The sequence below is a fragment of the Lepisosteus platostomus genome, chromosome 18 (assembly GCF_059453375.1).
Source record: "Lepisosteus platostomus isolate fLepPlt1 chromosome 18, fLepPlt1.hap1, whole genome shotgun sequence".
In the NCBI taxonomy this organism is placed as follows: domain Eukaryota; kingdom Metazoa; phylum Chordata; class Actinopteri; order Semionotiformes; family Lepisosteidae; genus Lepisosteus; species Lepisosteus platostomus.
This window is the reverse complement of record NC_142628.1, coordinates 6,606,934-6,623,221: the sequence shown is the minus strand read 5'-3', so window position 1 is coordinate 6,623,221 and position 16,288 is coordinate 6,606,934. Positions and strand designations below refer to the sequence as shown.

At 35.1% G+C, this 16,288-nt stretch overlaps 1 protein-coding gene across 32 annotated transcripts in view; it reads right to left on the bottom strand.

Moving 5' to 3' along the window:
• Window positions 1–16,288, bottom strand: part of sox6 (SRY-box transcription factor 6) — a 203,714-nt gene that overhangs the window by 180,351 nt on the left and 7,075 nt on the right. The window lies entirely within an intron of this gene.

Sequence of the window (16,288 nt, the reverse complement as noted above, 5' to 3'; positions counted from 1 at the left end):
AATGTTGAAGAGTGACAATCAAAACAAATACTGCTTTTCTGAATTTCTTAATCTCTACTATTTTTTGCATTGCATAAAACTTACTGTGAAGACTGACCACTTCCAGAGAATTCAAAGAACCTTTAAGCAAGTTCTTTTAAAAAAAAAGACCCCTCTTCTAGCTGGATGAAGAGGGTTAAGCATACATTTGCTGTACAATTCTTTGAAATCTCAGTTATTAATAACCTTTCAGAGAGAAAAAAAACATTCTCCTTAAATCACAGAGAGTAATAGGTGGTTTAGCCACTGACATTTAAAAAAAGGATTCAATTGTAAAACTGTAAAATCTAGAAGCTGTCTAGTTCATATTATAAAAGCAGCCCAAGACCAGCGTAACAAAGATAGTATCACATGACAACTCGTGTTATACGTTTATGATGTGAAAAGCCAGAAGAAAGAAAACTATTTTGCAAAACATTCTAATAATAAGACCTTTTATTTCCTTGCTTGAACAGTACAAACTTTGAAGCTCACAATAAGGTGTGAAATTAGCAAGATTTCCAAAAGCTTAGTTAACTCTAGAGATGCCTGGCTTCCTTTTTATTCCATTTCAGGCAATTTTGTATTCACTTTGCTGTAAAGGCTCAATGGATTATCCCTACATGCCAAACTAATAACATATGAAAAAAGGATTAACTCTCAAAATACCTTTGCTGTTGAGAGTAGGTGCAGAGACCACAAACTATACCTTGTAAGTTACTGTTCCTTTAATCATCAAACTTGCATTTAATTCTTAGAAAATGATTTAGTTGTTTCCTTTAAAAGAGTTAGTTATATCATGTTTTAAATTTTTTTGAGGTTTTATATATATTGTATTTTATTGTAATAATGTATATTCCAATTACGTGTCCTAAAACAAATAAAAAGAATGATCAAATTCAACCAGTAATATAAGGTTAAGCTAGATGAATATCTACAGGATCAAGGAAAACTAAGTAAATTACCTTTTTAATAAAGAAAGAACAAAATATGAAATACCACATATACTGAAGCTAAAAGATATTACATTTATACTACTTCATAAGAATCATACTAGCTCTCAGAGGATGTGCATTGAAAAACCCTTCAGCGGTTTAATAGAGATACCTTAAAATAAGCCTGGGACTCCCAGATACACTCTCCTTCCATGTTTCTACAGATTACTTGACAAAACAAATATTTCAGAAACAGTAAAGGTCCTTCCTAAGTCTTGTAATTGTTTAACCCTAAACGCGGTGCCTTCTTGCACATTTCTCTTCCATGTCATCTTCAAAATTCAATCCAACACAGACCTCAAGGAGGCTTAACTGATTCCATATTTGTCTTGGAAGGTTCATTTTTGGGGATGAGCTGGGGCTTCAAGCTGATAATGATGACTATTTAATTAGAAGCCTTTCGCAGAGCTGGCAGCCAGACAAACCCCTCCACCCTGCCAATGGCGACCAATGAATTCAGCTTCATCAAGGCAAGACGGACTCCCCCCAACCAACCACTGCCTCACCCTACCCCCCCCACCCCTCACACAGCACACAAGGCAGTCTCTGTCTCTGTAAGCTCCTGAACACAAGAGCAGCCCTGCTCCTTCAGTAGAAAACATCACTTCCAAACCTTCACCAAACCTTATCACTGTGGCCCAAAAACGTTTTTTTTTTTCCCCTTATCTGCAAAGATTACTATCATCACTTTAAAAAAAATAGCAGTGAAGTGTTTATACAGGTTACTCCAGTGAGGTGTATCATGTTGTTTGGTTTTTGAAAGTTACTGTTTTCTTTAAAAGAAAAGTTGTTCCTTGCACAAAAAAACATGAAACACTGTGATTCATGGTTTGCAAACAAGGGTCACAATGTTTAAGATAGAAATCCTTCATTCACGTTCCAGTTCTTCCAGGATTTAATTCACAATACATACTAGCTCTATTTTGTGCAGAGTCATAGTTTCAGTTTCTGTTGCTGTTATGGAGCTCTGTGCTGTAAGTGAGAGCTTTCAACGGTAAGTCTAAAGCATGACCACTGGAGGTTGTTGGAAAAAGGCTGGTGTGGTTGACAGCACGCCAGAAAAGGCCCCCTCTGAGTTTCATGCTTCTGTAGACTTGGTTACTGGCACAGAACTTTATTCTGCATGTTGTATGCGGGTGTTCTGAGTACATGCGCATGGTCATCATTAAGACAGTCAGAAACAGTGACTCATGGGGAATACAAAGCAGGTAAAACCACATGCCTGCTCCATATGATTACTGAACATATTTTTCTTTTAAAAACTTTTTACAGCAGATGTATTTGCTATTATATATTATATTTATTCCTGATCATCTAAGATCTTCTCCTCAGAACAGCAGGTCAGTACACTATAAGATCGGAAGCTGAGGTAAAGTGAGTAAGGCATAAAGATCTCTATGCATGCATGTTAAGTATTGGTGTTCAATGTAGAATAGAAACAATTTAAAACAGACTTATGCATTTTTACTTTTTCAGTTACGGTGCAAGGCTTTTAGGTCTATGAAATCAATGATATTCTTTTTAACACTGTGTTCTAAGCAACAAAAGCAACTTAAGACATACTGTACTGTATGTCTGCTCTATTAATAAAATATTTACAATACATAAATAATAAAATAATGGACTAAAATGTACAAAATAAAACACAAACTGTCATGGCAGTTCCAAAATCTAAAAGCATTCAAGCATTTTGCTTAGAGATTTGACAGCGTATAACTAAATGAATAGCAGATATCAGGGGTAGGAAGGTGTAATGACCCAAATCACTACAGAAATGTGTGAGCTTTGCTCTGAGCTGACAGTGAACCAACATTTTTTCATGCAGCCATGCAGAGAAAAGTTAGCTAGCCTTCTTATACAGAGTACAGGTCATAAAGCACAAAATGAATGTGTGAGTGCACCTTTGCGAGCGTACATGTATGCCTATATATAAAAAAACATACACATATATTCAAAGAGTGACAGAAAAAGAAAAAAAGAGAAGACTAAGAGGGATTATGTGTTCATCTTTATTAAAAAATGAGCCTGCTTTACACAATGGGCTCACAATCTCACTGTTTCCAGCTGAAAAGATTTCTTTGCTACAGGAAAAGATGATAACGTCTAGTTAATCTGTCCTCAAGACAGAAGGTCCCTTACAGCATCTTTTATATGATTACTTGCGGTCTGCATCACTCTAGTTAAGACTTTCAAGTTTCCAGAAGAAAGATATATACTGCCTCAGTGCAAAAGCCTTTGTCATAATGACATACAGTAAATGGATCACACATCATGACAAATCAAGGCTAATACTGAGTCTGAGAATTTAAAACTTATTCACCTGGATATGCTATTGATACATCAAAGATGTACATTCTGGGAATCTTTATAAAAAATATTTTTTGACACAGCTTCAATGCCTAAGACTTCCATGTTGATTGTCTAGTGCATGACAAAGCCACACATTTGACAAAACTCTCCTGAATTACTTTTGCAGTCATCAACTTCTTAAATTAAAACATTTAAACATTTTGGAGTGCAAACCATTTCTTTCTAAAGGGCTGATCTGCAGCTTCAAGAGATAATTCTTAAAACTGTGGAATATTTAGAGAAACTGAAGACATATGGTAACAAGTATTACATGTTCTGTTACTTCTGTTGTGCTACGTGTCACAGCAAGAACTCTTTCTTTAGCATATAAGCTCTGCATCAATTCTGCCCTGTTTAAAAACCTTTGTTTCTAAAACAAGTTCCTTTTTTATTGACTGACTAAAAAGCAAGCGGATGAGTTTTCATTTCATTTCAATTTGTTTTCCACTTACGTTAAAGTACAATAGTCACATTTTCCAAGCTTCTTACATGGTGTTTATTCATACTGTGGTTAATATGTGCTGGCACATACCACGAAAAATGTCCTTGCTTTCACAATGCCAACATTTTGGCAAAAGCAGTAGCACTTTGTCATGTGGAATACATTTTAAATATATTTATTTATATCTTGATGCAGCTTCTTTATAATAGGAAACCTTGATCTGCAGTGGTTTTCTGCGAAATCCGTGATAGGAGAGAACAGAGAAGGGTTGCCTTGTACACTCAGAGCAATAAAATAGTTGTTGATTTGTTAGTGGATTGCATTTGGAGGGGCTGATAGAGGATGCTTAGTACAGTCTATTCATCAATAAACAAAGAGAAAGTGGACTGCTGTATCTGCTTTATAGTAACATTAACATGATTAGCCTGAACACTCTTCATGTAAAGAACCGAGGAATGAAACATCAACATCCTCTTTACTAATGACTGCAAGGACAAGCTGAGTTTCTAGAAGAGCTGTGAGATTTAGATTTTATATACTGTACCTATGCACACAATGAATGCTGTTCAATAGAAGTGTAAATTGGCTGGTGCTTTTTTATTAATTTCAGCAAAAGAAAATGTACAATGACATATCAATGCATTTTAATGCCCACTTGCTTTACCAAGAGCAGTTCTTTTCTATCTCATGCCTCATAAGTGAAATCATTTACTGTTCTTTTGCACTGACTTCTTTCTGACGCACATTTAAGGCAAAATCATTTAAAACTTCATTGTGTCACTGCAAATATAAACGAGATCAGGAAACAAAAGACCTGGTTTGGAGCAGCAGAAATATTTCAGCTTAACTACTGTCATAACTTCAGCCACAGCATTCTTCCTTTCCCATTTTTTCCTTTTTTCACTTTAATGTGTTTTTGGCAGCACGAATTCTAAGTTTCCACACAAAACTGTGGGGAATCCAATTTTGGCTTAATATTTCCCAGCTTTTCCATATAATGTTTAAGACTGTTTTTAGATACCTTCTTGCTTCCACAGATGTCTCCATATGTGACCCATTGTGTCAACATTGAAACGATCTCCCCCTGCTCTGACGTGCCTCACACTGACTCCTGTAGCCCAACGATGGACTTGTGGTTTTGACAGATTACAGAGCTACGCCTAATTAAAATAAAGGAAGCTTAAGTCAAGAATCCCCATTGCAGCTCACGTTTCTGAAAGGAAAAGCCACTGTTAAAAAAAGAATCTTCAATAACAATCAATATGCATACATGATACACATCTGCTTTGAGACTCATTTCCAGCTTTAAAATCCCTATTTCAGTGTTTCATATACTGTACGCAATAAGGTGAAGGATCCGATGCCACAACACAAATGTCACTGTATCGTTGGAGGCTGGTCTGCAACCAGGGATTATAACATTTTGATTTCTCAGGCTCCTGGAAGAGCATTTGTATTTTTTTTTATTTTCTTTGAGACCTGGCAATTTTCATCTCATTGTCGCTGTTTTAAATTAACGTTATACAAAAAAAAAAACACCAGCCCTGAAGGGCATTTTTATAGTTCTGGATGGAGCACTTGTATATTGCCGAAACCAGACGTGCCAGGTTTTGTTTTTCTCTGCTCCTTAATGTACAGCACTGGTGTTATGTACAACGCATCTGTTTGAGTGCAATAACTGAGATTTACTTCTGACTGATAGCAGGGGAGTCACTTAAGTGGAAGTGTCAGTCACCAGGCTGTTTTCTTACTGTAATATATCCAAAAGTCATTATTTAACAGGAAGCAGACAAAACCAAGAGCCAGAATTCAGCAAACAGTCCTGAATTTGAAGGACCTTGAACTCTAAAAACAAATCAAGAGAACTGTCATGCTGTTTCTGAAACATGTGTTTACCAGACTTAGTTAATTAAAACATGAATTAAGACTTCATGACCAAATCATGGGCAATTTATGGATTCTTGCAAAATTTTGAACAACTTCACCGTTAAATAATGTCCTATGAGAATTATTTGGCACCATGTCATTCCTGGAGTACTCACACGGACTGAAAATAGACCACACAAATAAGCTACTGACATGGAGAAATAAATGTACAACATGTGTTTATTAAACATTCATTGTACATTTATAAACAATGGTTTCATACTATATAGCACTTTCACTTTCAACAGTGTTAAATCCTTCTCTTCTCCTATAACGCAGATGGCGAACTGCTCTTAATTCCTCTGTTTCTAAACAGTATATTACCGGATAAGATAAAGTAGCCATGTGTCTCACACTAGCGCAAGAACATTTTAAAAATTTCATCTCATCCACATTCTACTGCCAATTTCTGCATTATCAAGAAGTTATTAGAACAGCACTTGAGCTCATTTTTTCATACCTACCTGACCTGTTAAACTAAGACATAACCTCATGCACTGCAAAAGATATGAACAGGAGGCACCAGGAATGTTTTGAAGGGAGGTGTAGCAGTGTTAGAAGGGTTGTGTACTACTTCTCCCTGGATTCACCCCCAACCTTGCAGTGGAAAGTCCGCTATAGTAACCTTTTGATGAAAAAGCACTTTGGAAGCATGCACACCAAGAATTTAGAGAATCAAGTAAGAGATCTGGTTTTTAATATTTTTAGGAAATCGCCAAAAATATTTGGTTAACATTCTAAAACTCACTGACAGTCCAAAAGTAAAATTTAAAATTCTTCTATCACGTTGATGCGACAATTGAGCGGTCGACAAAGCAAGTTGCCTCCTATATTATCCTTCTTTCATAAATACAACGAACGATCGCATTTACTAACTCCTATTTGTTATTTAGTCAAATTTCAAAGGTTCATCTTATTAGTAATATATATCTCAATCCTATCCTGAGTAAAAAACTTGAAAAAAGTGGGGCAAAAGGCATACAAACGGAGGAAAAAGTATAATTTAATTTTTGATGACCTAAGGCAACTGTTAGAAAAAGACTAGTATACAGACTGTGTGTGGTTTTAGGGCACAACAAATAATACATCATGTTGAACTGCAAGCTCTGTGCATAACTAAAAACAATTACATTAATGAAAAGAAGTTAGAAAATCAGAAACGTAGGCCCTGTGTAGGACAATACGGGTAGCTAAGACTAGCAGGAGATAGATATGCATCAGTTAGCATATTTTCACAGTAATTACTGCATGAAAAAGGATTATGCTATTATTCAATAATGCCTGAAAATGATGGGTGTTTTTTTCTGAGAATTCCTATGCTTTTCATTTTTCCCACTTTACTGTCACTAAATTTCACCTGTACATTTGCAGGTGCTTTATGCCCTACTCACATTACTAGGAGTCACATCTCCAATGAGCAAACATTACTTTACCCTTTTTCTTTTGGTCATTTAATTAAAATTCACAACTATAATGCTTAGTGATTCATAACTATACTTTAACAGAATATTAACAGATTATTACACTTTGTTTAAAAAAATGCTCCATCTTGAATACCAATAATTTTAGGATTATGGACAAATGAAATAAGAATATCACCTCATTCTGATGTCTTTATTTTGCTTCCTGTACTATGTGCATTATTAAGATGCTGTCCATTGTTAAAGAATTACAATTTAAAAATAATACTCCTCATAGTTTCTGTCATTTAGTTGTAGGTGGTCTTTTTAAAAGCTATTCATATTATAATTCGTAGTTTCATGGCATATTGGATAGCCATACAAAATTGTACATAACACAATATGAAACAAGACAGAAATAAAAGAACTTTGGTATATGGACATACTGTTGAGCTGGTTCTGCCTGTCTTGTAACTAAATGAAACATCGTGATTAAATTCCCAAGCTCCTTCTTTTAACAGAAAAATGAAAAATAAAAGGCAGGCTGACTATGCACCTATCGTACAATAACAGAAGCTTGATGAAAAATGCTAACTCTCTCTTAAAAATGCAACTTTTCTTGAGAAGGTAGCTCAACAGCTCCCACAGGATTTAAGTCCTTTCTTTTCTTATCAATTCACATTTTCCAATGAAGCACAGAACCTGTCTTTTGAATATTTAGCCCTACCCGTGTGTGTGTGTCTCTCTCTCTCTCCACTGCAGCTATCATTTTTACTCTTGGAAATTTCAATAGACAGTATCAGCACTAACCTATGACTGCCCTGTCAGGCAATCTTTGATGTCACAGCATAATGACTCCTGAAAGAACAGCACTAATACTTAATGTAACATGAAACCAGGGCCCTGCAGTGGGGCTGTCTACTGTCAGGAACAAACAGTTTCACCGCTGCTCTCTGGAGCTGACAAGAGTGAGAACTAGCAGGGTAGCATCCTCCTCACCAATCTAGCAGTTTAAGCATCAATAGACTTTGTGTTCCCTGTACGCGGGTTTACTTACATTCAAACACAATACACTGGTGGAATCCTTAAGCACGGGAAGTTGTTCACTCAGTGCGCAGCTCTGAATGTACAATGTGAGAAAATACACACACACTTGTTCAGCAGAAGCTGCAATGAAATGAAACACATAATATCGCTACATCTCCTTCTTTTTTCCTTTCCTTGGATTATTTAGTATTTTAGCTGAAATACTGTATATGATGAGGCAATAAAATGTGCTAGACTCAAATGTATTGAAGGGGCAAGAGTGCTTTCTATTAGCACACAGAACCTTAAATCAAGACTTCTAGTGTCCTCTTGTAAATCCTTATGTCAAATCATGTTATATCAATTAGTGACCTCAAGTCACTTCTACATGTAATAAAGTTTGTGATCCATCATACCATGACAGTTCTGCAATGCAAACAGAAACAAAGATCCTAAGATTCCCTCTACAAAATGATCGGCAAGTAGTCATGTGTCGGCTTTGATGTTTGAAGTACGTGTTGTCTTGACAAATATCTTAAAGGAGCAAAATATGCACTGTAGATTGGCTTACTTAGTCACAACTTTTCAGCAAATTTTACATTGAAAATCTGATTAAGCAAGCAGATGTAAACCAAGCTGTCAATCACAGCTGTACAGTTCATTTTTAGACTTTGTATCTTTACACTGAACTTGGACCACTGAACTAATACTGACTTCTGGGATACAATGGAGCTACACACAAATCTCATGACATAAATAAATCCTGTAATACCTATGTGAAGAACTACCAGCTCATCATCGTCCCCATGGAATTCAACACTGGAGGTTCAAATGAAATGGATAGACAACACACTTCTTTGTCCTTCCTTTTACCCCTGATGTCAATTCATTGACCAACAAAAACAATAGGATCCAATTCACAGAAATTAAGTGGCAGGACTCTGAAAACATATTTTAACTTGGGTAAATCAAAATATTTAGTTGAAGTGATCATGTTTTGAAACGACAATGTGAATCCAAATTTGGTCCATCTTGAAAGAATGGTTTTTGACTGTCATTGGTCTTAAAGTTCTAATGTTCTTTACAACTTTATAGTCATATAATTTTATGTTTACAACTTTATAGTCATATAATTTTTATACATTCTTTATGCATTATTGTGCTTAATGCTAAACACTATCATTTTCATGCATCTTATCTGAACCAGAGTTTTCTCCTGCAGAAATTCAAGGTGCTAGTAGTGTCTATCTGAGTGGAAATGGAGCAGACAGGAAGAAAACGGTTTCACTCTCCAGCTGAACAATGCAAAGAAAGGTGTGACTTATACTGTAGCTACACACATCTATGGTAGCTGGATGTGGTATACTGTAGTCTTACAACATATCTGGCGAGGAAGAATTAAAAAGTGAATTTTTACATATAATGTAAGTAAAGACCCATAAAAGGATATCAAGCAGAATGAGATATAGACGGTGCCAATATGAATACCGATAATACACTTCTTTTAAAATGACTTTCTGCAGTTTAGCAAGAAAACCTTGAGTATGATTTCAGAAAGAAATGGATCCAAACAATCACAGCTAATGATTTCCAAATATAAATTTATTATGTATAAATAGATTCGAAAAATATTTCCACAGAGATTTAGCCACCGAAAAATAAATTATGTAGGAGACACAGTTCCTTTTGGATAAATTAAAATCATTCAAGTCTTTGCCCACATCAGGAAGCATGTGCATTGTTCTTCTGCACAACACTCCATAAGCACTTACACAATACATACAGAACACCTGACGACATAGGCAACGCTTATCAGGCTGCTGTTTTAACTTGCTTATGGTACATAAAGGCACTGTAAATTTCTCAGAATCTCAATTGAGGATGCATATTAAGCTATAACTCAAACATACACACATAAGGCATTATGTGCATTATTGTCATTTGTCTTTTATTTCATTTTAGAGTTTTCTCATTTCATGAAAAAGCCACAAAATCAAACCCTCTATGCGTTTCACTTTTAATCAAAATCTCATGAAGGAGCTCTTCCATTCCCTTAAAAAATAATTTTCAGAACTATGGGGTTATTTTTGAAATCCCCAAATAAACTTTGTTAATGATTAGTGAAACACATCTAGACATCCTATTCAAGACTAGACTGACATCACTGTGTTCTTCTGTAGCTACCTTGTCTACAGCTCTGTCTGAAATGTATTACGTAGTTACGCATAGCTTTAACTCAGCATTTTTGTCTCAAATAATTTTTATTAAAGTTTAATATAAACAGACAATTTTTATTTTGAAATTTTCATGGTCTCTTGTCAATCCCTTTATATCACACAAAAACCCGACCCGAGGGAAAAGATGATCCGTAACCAATTGAGAGATCACAAGGCAAACACTGTTCTGCGGGTATTGTCTTTGAGAAGCATTTCTAGCCTATGCTAATCTTCAGATTTCCTCACAAGGATTTATGCCATTTCTGCAGGGCCACTGAATTCATACTAAAGAACCCATCCACAAATACAAATAATACATTGAGGAAGGGAGAAAGCATTGTCTTGTTTATTAATTCTGCAATTAGATAACACACAACACAGTGAATTAAAGAACTCAAAATCCAGCTGGTCTAAATGTCAAGTCACTAAGAAAATTTGACTTCTTAGTACTTCATTGAAAAAAAACATTGCAAATCTGCACTGACAGTGTGACCACCTACTGTAGCTGATAGTGTTGTTTACACAATCATAATAAATTATCTTCCCAATTATGCTTCTTGGAGCAAGAAACAGAAAGGAAACAAAAAAGGAAGAAAAAAAAACAGCAGATGCAAAAAAAGCCGCAATGAGAGGTTAGCTGAAGAAAAATAACTTCGTCTTGAAATGGTTTTGGCTGGAAGACAAGTCATCCACAGAAGAGCGGGGACTGGCATAAACATTTGTACAAAATTATAAGTATATTTCTAGAAGTATGCAGGATGCAACCGCCCGCATACTGCACAAGATCCCAGTAACACTCTGCTTCAGCGTTGTGTGCGCTGAGTCCAAACCACTGCATTTTAATTACTGCAAGGCTTCAGATATATCAGCTTTGATATGGAAATTCTCCCCCATCTTCATATTCGCCACAGAAATCTTTATCTGATTCATAAAAAAATAAACAAGACTCTAATTCCAACACCTGATTGCGCTGATTAGACGTTCCAAAAAAAATATGGGCTGCGAAGAAAAAACAACAGCTATTGCATTTCAAATCAGAAGAGTAAAAAGATGTAAATCAAAAGATGTATACACAACCGTGGCGATGTGGCCAACGCCACCACTCTTGCACCTTAAAAGGCACTCTCGAGTAAATAAGAATTTGCAAAACAAGATGAGGCCAGAAAAAATGAACAAAAAAACATTTTTTACAGTGCTCCTTTGAAAGCACACTGCTGGTTTCACTGCAACTTGTCATAAGATCCCTAGAAATTCCACCAAGGACAAAAAGAAGCTTAACAATTTAGACACTACTACTCTATCTGAGGGTCTATGTATCCTGAACAACACTCCTTATCAACCAATAAAAAATGAACTTATATTCCAAATTGCCTGAATTACAAGATGGTAAGTGGCAAGACTTTGACATTAAAAAGTGGTAGTCATGTGGTCTCAATTTACACAGTAAGCACAGTAACCAAAATGTTAGCTGAAGGGCCTATTCTTAGAAAAAAAGAAATTGGTTCCAAGGTTATAAAAAACAATGAATGCCCTTAAGAAGAAACAATACATTTCAGCTTACAATGTGGTCAAAAGACATGCCAAACTATATTACTATGTTAAAAGGCCTCGTGTGCTGCAGATTTCTGCTCTTTTCTTTCTTGCAGCAAGACTGCAATTTGGGTGTGTTGTTAAGCCACAGATAAGTATAGGCTAGCTAATTTGTACTTACTATGTGGAATGAAATACTTAAGACTTAAGTTAAATGTCTATTTGTACAACAGCAGCCCATCACAGCTTTTTTTAAGATATTAAAAACTGTCCCTAGCTCAGAAATTACAATGCACGCCTTCCTTTTCTTCTGCTAATGTACTGTATTACTGTACTGAAGCTGCTACTGTCTCAATATTCCTGCTGTTTACTCACATTGTCTTACAGTCTTAGCCCTGGTCACACCCCAGTCTTCATTAATGTTGCAGAGTGAAGTTACACTTCAGGACAACAATGGCAAACAAAGTCTGCATAGCAACAAACCACTTAGTTTGAAGCTATCGTTCATTACAAGGTATGGTAAGACTGAGAGCGCACAATCAGAGCTTCTCAACCTTTACAGAGCTGTAGGCCAGAAAGCACTGCAGCATTTTGCTTGTTTCAAAATTTCCTGACATACGCATTCTTTCTTAAACGTCTAAATATAAAAACTAAAGGTTTCTTGCCTTGTAAGGTGATGACTACTACTTAATAGCATGTGATCAATTCGGCCTCCTGTCCCAGGAAAGAGTTAAAGCACCATATTAAGCACATTGGGTGCTTTATGAACAAAACACTACTGTGGCTCTGCCTCTGACACAACTCCAATTATTCTTGGACTGCACCATGTAACAAATTTAACTGCTTCACTTGGAACTCAATTATGAGTGCATGAAACATACACTGCATTAAAGTGAAAATGACTGAAATAAATATGGCTTACAAATGCCACGTTCAAAACACTGAAAATTACTATAAAGAGAAGAATACCAATAATCATGGTGACATCCACTTTGATCAATGCTTAGGTATTCCAAAGCAAATTACCTTACACTCTGGTCAAAACAAGTCAAAACGTGTTACCGCACCTATCATTTTCAGCACTGCTGTTGGACAGCCTTACCTTTAGGACGACTGCTCTTGCTTGTTCCCCTTTGAGGGAATTTTCCTCATGAGGAATTTTCCTATGTGCGCACTTAGAAGATTCCAATAACACAGATGGCTACAAACAGTACCTGAAATACATCACCTACTAAAGTATATGCACAATTTCAGTTTCCTCTACCTGTTCTTCTCCTTAGAAGGTTAAGTATTTTTATCAACATTTTGATATTTGACAGAAAGCAAACACTTTCAAATATCACAACAGTTATTTCACGCTACTTTTAATAACAAGTAAAAGTATAAAAACACCTTAAAATTGAAAAATGTTTTCAAAACTCTGCTTCATACAACACAAATAAAAATAATATTAGAAATAATGTTTTTCAGCTCCTTATAAGCTCCTTCAAACTGCTCTGATCCTAGACATTTTTGGGTGACATTCACACTCAATGGCAGTTTTAGAGCATTCCTTTAGACCTACAAACGGTGGACAAGTACTCTAACAATATAGAGCTGCCTTGATTTGAAGTGCAAATTTCAATACATCAATCCTCAAGTTTACTTCACTAAGAAAAATTGTCCTAAAAACGAATAAGGAACACACACACAGATAAATAAATGGATAGATAGATATACAGTAGCACAGGAGAGGCCCTTTGCTTTAATCCTGCAAAGGTGATGGTATCTCAGGCACACACTAAGAGATGGTCTGGCAAGCATAAAAGGTCACAGAATTTTAACTGCCCTCAAGATTCACGTGTCACATTACGTTTGCATAGTGTTGCTTAATCAGTGGTACTGTACGTGTGTCCATTAACATTAACTATGTTTCTGGAGGGCACTGTTTTCCTTTAAACATTTTAACCTTTCTTCAATTGAAATTGTTGACTCCATTTTAAAGCATCAGAGTAAATTTCCAGTTAGAATTAAAAAAGAAAAGTTGATTGTGCTTCAATTCCAGACTTAGTCTGATAAAGTATATCTCAGTCATACAGTATATAGCACATCAAGGTTACACACTACATGTTAAATGTAGTATGAGAACATATTTCCCAGAAAATATTCCCATAACAACTGGCAGAAATTAGTGGCAGTAACCGAATTTTACAAGTGGTGTTTTCTACAATCATCTAATATGTTGCTGTTTTAATTATTTATCATATAAATGAGTTTATTTGAATATCCACTGTGTGACCCTGTAGACTTAAAACACAGTGCTGTAGAGGTTTTCAAGACACGTTGAAAAACAGAAATGTTCACCAGCTTGACTCTATATTGAGCAACACGAAAAGACAAAAAAATAGATTTGTGCACTATGCAATACCACAAAGTTTACCCCCCAGCCTAACTTGTCTGAAAATCAGAGTGCAAACGCCTGATCAGGAAGCAGATTCTCTATATTTAAATAACATTAAATAACAGTTAAATTGCCTTAACTGTTTGGGTCTTTAAAACCTTTGACAAAGATAAGTTTTTACGGGAAGAAAACCATAAGCTGAGAAAACATATGGCTCACAGACAAGTACAATGAAGATGTTAACAAAATCTGACTTCATATTCATTGTCCGTGCCCATCTCAAAACTTCACACACAAAAGCAATTCTTTGAAGTTTTACAGGCCAATATTTAGCCCTAGTCTGTCTCGTTTTTAGCAGTGTCAAGTTCTAGCTCATTATAACACAATTCATCTAGTTTAGTAATGAAAACCGTGTGCATCCACAACTCATAAATGTGCCAGTCTTTAAACACAGGTATTATTACCCTTTTTAAGATTTCCGATTGTCTAAATCAACAGATGTATGTCCTTTTCTGATGATTGTAAAAGGTCCAAGATAGGTTGTAATTTATGTCCATTACAATAAAGAAACTACCTTATCACATTTTTCCAGATAAGGAGATTGCGACATTTAAAAAGGAAAAAAGAACACAAATTCTTTAGGACACCGTGTCCAGGGGATTAAGCAAGTCTGTTCATCTGAGTATTTTGATTTCAAATTACAAATTTAAATGATTATAAAAATTAAATTAAGCTATACTGATTGTTTTGAAAAACTACCACCTATGATTTAAATAAAATTTTAGACATTGAATCCCATCAACTATAAAAAAACAATCATTTTTATTTGAATTAATTAAATTAAAAATACAGTAAATCCTTCCCACACTTTTTTCAACAGAAAATCTTAAGTTCTGAATGTAAACTTTTCCAGAAATGTTTCTAAAAGTGACACAATTGCAATCCATAGTTTTTTAAATAAATCACTCTGCTCTCTGTTCTTTATAATTATTATTTTTCATCATACTTCTCAAGAAAATTTAATATAGAAAATTAAAGAGTAATAATAAAATATTTAAAGAATGAAGTCTCCATTATATGACTGCATATGCATAATAGCCTTTTAATTATATTCCGAAATTGACTTAAGAAAAAAAACAGGTAGCAAGGAATAATGCAAAATTAAAATCTCCGAAAAAATCTAGTTACCCGGCAAGACTGCTGCAGATCTAATTGAAAGAGAATTATTTAAACTTCATTTAATGCTTGAATTTTAGATTTATAAATGCGTTCTACTGATGCCAAACAGTTGTAGGATATCCCAAGAGAAAGCATTAACATTCAATTATCTTAAAACAGACATAACATCCACCCTAGAAAGCCACCTTATGATTCTGAAATACACAATATGCAAAGTAATATTAACAAAACATTAAAATATGCTATTTAATCAGAACACGAAAATGGACATAAAATAATGTTTTCTGTTTCATGGCAAGAATGTCCATGTAATCTACTGTCTTTCCACAGACAGACTACTGTAATCTAGTATATCTCTAGTGTTTTAACAAGACCTTCTGTTAAAGAACATTGAGTGGTCTGTATTTCCTTTGCTCCTTGAGCTTCAAAACCATGGTCTGGTTAGGAAAAATAATCACATTTTCATATATAAAATAAGGACTTCTTAGACTGGGCCAATGTTATATTTTTTTAACTATGCTGTACTTTTTAAAAATAATTTCAATGGTGCTTTAAAAGTGGTAACAATAAACCAATATCCCCATCAAAACTGATGAGGCACTGAATTGATAATATAATTTACAGCTTAAAAATACATATTTTTATTATACCAATATATAGTTTAAAAGCAAACAGATGTGCTCTTTTTTTCCCAGAGATGCGCCTAAGAAAACCTGTAATATGAAAGATAATTAACAGCTTACATTAAAAAACCTACTATAGTTGAGCTTACTAATGGTTCTGAGAGGTGTGTGTGCATATACAGCTAATCTTTATGTACACAGAGA